General features: G+C 35.8%; 1 long non-coding RNA gene across 1 annotated transcript; it reads right to left on the bottom strand.

Annotated features, from left to right (window-relative positions):
* Window positions 1-1117: 1117 nt before the first annotated feature.
* On the bottom strand, window positions 1118-2703 carry LOC125472497. The gene is made up of 2 exons (XR_007254460.1): window positions 2270-2703; window positions 1118-1375 (listed from the first exon to the last, which is right to left on the bottom strand). It is a non-coding gene; the product is annotated as an uncharacterized LOC125472497 (long non-coding RNA).
* Window positions 2704-3488: the final 785 nt, after the last annotated feature.

The following is a 3488-nucleotide window of genomic DNA, read 5'->3' as shown; positions in this document are numbered from 1 at the left end:
ATTTGAACGGTTACGGTTTAGCCACGTCGACATCTTATATTGATTTTTTTTTATAGAGACAATAAGACAAAAAACAATATGTGAGAGGAAAAAAGGGAAGGGGATGAGAATAGAAGGGGGGAGGGCTGTCCCTGAAATTGGCGCTGGCTTCTTGTGGTTAATATGTGTAACTTCTTAGGATGGACAACACGTCTTAAGGGTTGCATGGTTTTTCAAAAGGTTTTCACAAAACTTAATGAGTCTTGCATGTTCACATTCGATCTGGACGCCACAGACGGGTTGCATGTTAAATATACGTTCTATGTTGGAGGTTCCAAGTAGGGCATACTTTAGGAAAACCTAACCTTCAAAATATGCATGTGTAATTTATAAGGAATTAGAAGAACTATGTAGGACTGTTAGGGTGACGGCTGAACCCTAGGTTTTACAAATTGACTTTCTTTAAATTTTTCTCTAGTTAATTTCTTTAATTGTTTCTAATTAAATTCGTTTTTAATATTTTAGGTCATAAAATCAACATCTTCCAAACTTTGTTTTCAAATAATTAATTAACATTTAGTTTTTACATAAATTATTCATTCAATCCTTGCGGAAAACGACCTTACTTAAGTTGCTATACTACGACAACTTTGTACTCTTGCAAGTATTTTTAAGTGTTTTTATCCCTACTTTTGCAGGTGGTAAAATCCCTATCAAGAAATTGGCACCATTGCCGAGGATTGTTTTAAATAATTTGTGTTTATCATATTGTTAGTTAATTATTTTTGTATATAACTTTTTTATTTATTTGATTTGATTTTTTTTATTTTTATTTTTTGTAGGTTACAATTTGTGCAACAATGGACTGTGTTCCTCTTCTTGGATTCAATATACAACCAGGAGGACCGCCTTTATGGGTCACATTTGCATTTTGGGGTTTCTATGGATTTAACCCTACAATTTGTGCTCCTTGCTATTTGAAGCCCATGATACTTTGCAGTGTCCTGAGAGAATATTTTCATGAGTTTGACCAGATGCATATCGATATGACAACCGACTCAAAAAGGCATTGGAACAATCCCTATTCAAAGTCTTGAGCAGTATTTTGAGAAGTTTAATGTGCCACAAAAGCTTTCGGTGGAAGACAAACTCTCTAAATTGTTGGAATCCATTGAGTTGTACATTGAAAGAACTAATCAAGAATTTCAGATTCAACCATTAATAAACTGTGGGAAAAGCTATGATGATCAAGAGGAAATTGGTGCAGAAACGGAAGAGCAATCTGCCAGCCAGTCATGCCCCAAGGGAGGAAACACCACCTGCTGATCATGAAACAATTTCCCCACAATCTTCTCATCCCCAAGTTTATGTGCCACCAGAACCCTTCCCAACAGGGCTGCACGAATGCACAAGAATTGATATTTTAGAAGCTGTTGATTCAAAATCAGTATATCAGACATCACATGATCAGCTTTTGACTACTCTGACCATTTTGGATTCGGAGCAACCGGCTATTTATCAGAAAATTTTGGTTGTTGAATTGGACACGCAAACATCACAATTCATCAAATTTAAAGAAAATTAGGATCAATTCCATGACAGCCAAATTTCTCGTAGAGAAATTCTGCCAGTGCAGAGGTTGTGGGTGTTAAATACAAGGTTCAAGGCAGCTCGACGTAAACATAAACCTCACTGGAAATAGCCTTATTTGATCACAAAGATTCATTCACATAGAAGGGCAATTATGAAGAATTCAACCACTGATAAACAACAACTCATTCCATACCTACTGTTGTCGTATGATGCTATCAAGAAGTGGTTAACTCTAAGGGAACAAGTGACGTGATCTTCAATTCTTTCCTCTACGTCTAGCTACAAACGTTAACTAAAACGTTAATTGGGAGGCAACCCAATTTTTCTAACTCTTTTCTTTTTATTTCATTCATTTTATTCTCCTGTTTTTATTCCTAATTACAAAAATCAGAAAAAAATAAAAAATCAGAAAATCGAAAGAAAAAACAAATTGAAAATTTTAATTCTTGTTATTTTTCTTTAGTTATCTAATTAGGTTTTTGATTTGTGATTGTAGGCTGCATTCGGAACTGATTCGGTCTAATCTCAACTACTCGTGGATTCATACATTCATCCATTCATCTCAGTATGCATTAAACCATCCATTCATCACAACAAAATTCATCATCACAATTAAGAATATTCATGGGAGTCAAATTCAACACAAATGCAAGCACAAGATACAGAAGGAGCATAGATGAGGTACAGGGATACTCACAGTGGGGATGCTGAGAAGACCTCTATGCTAACGGATCCCTTTCACTCTCTCACTCTCTCACACTTCATTCAAAATATAATTACATTGAAGTTTGGGGGCGGGATCCAAGCAACACAAAGGGGAGCATATTCATCGAGCCAATACGCAGATTGACCTCATGCACAGATTTTTGGGCCCATGCGTTCATCAATGGAGACATGCAGTATACAGAACACATTCATGAGCTTGTAGATAGTAGACCAAAACCATTGATGCATGAACGCACTGAAATCAGAAAGCACTACTTTACACAGATTTATGCGACATAACCTAATTCATATTTTAGGCATGCACAAGCATCACATTTACAGATCTGGCAAGTTCAGGCTCAAATAATTGCACTGATGAATTTTACCTTCGAGGGCGTGAGGATCTATGAATTTTGGGCCTCTGTATCACTTATCATACACAGTATCAGATCAGAGAATTTTGTCACATCAATGGGCCCATACATCAAGTTTAGAATGGAGTTCATGCAACTTCCGGTCATGAAATCCGTGAGAACAAGATAGATGTTATATGTTATATTTAACTTCTAAGTGTACTGGTGCAAGTTATCCCATATATATCCAATGCATACATGGCTAATCAAATAATTGTTTACTTGTAGCTTTTGTTTTCTGTAGAGAGAGATTCAGTCAAATTTATAATTAAATATTACTCTTATATCTTCTAAAGGTAGACTTCCACCTTTTTAAATCTAGATTAATATGACTTTACATATAGTACACCAAATCACTTATAACCCTAACTATTTTAGTATATTAACACTAGTAGAAAAAACAGCTTGCATGAAGAACAATATTTCGTCAAACAAGACGTACTTGCGTGACGAAAAAAACGTTTCGTAATGCAAAATAGACAGGATAGGAAAAAAAAAATTTGCACGACGAAAATGTTCGTTGTGCAAGAATACTTTGCACAACAAATATTTGTTGTCATCGCGTAAAGTTAGCAAGAAAACGAGGGTTATTTTTTTTGGTACGAAAAACTTGCACAACGAAAAGGGGACATTTGTGTGACCAAGGATTCGTCATGCAAGGTCCTGTCAGTTTTGACCATTCACTGTAGGTGAATCAGAGGAATCAATACCGCATTTAATACAGATGTTTGCTCAACAAAGCCTTCGTCGCGCAAAGGCCCTAACCTTCCTATAAATATGCACTTATGCTATCCTTAT

Source organism: the organism of the source record quoted next, unplaced genomic scaffold (genome assembly GCF_019419815.1).
Source record: "Pyrus x bretschneideri cultivar Hongxiangsu unplaced genomic scaffold, Pyrus_bretschneideri_v1 Contig7, whole genome shotgun sequence".
NCBI lineage: Eukaryota > Viridiplantae > Streptophyta > Magnoliopsida > Rosales > Rosaceae > Pyrus > Pyrus x bretschneideri.
The sequence above is the reverse complement of the archived record's forward strand: the minus strand, read 5'-3'. Positions and strand labels throughout refer to the sequence as shown.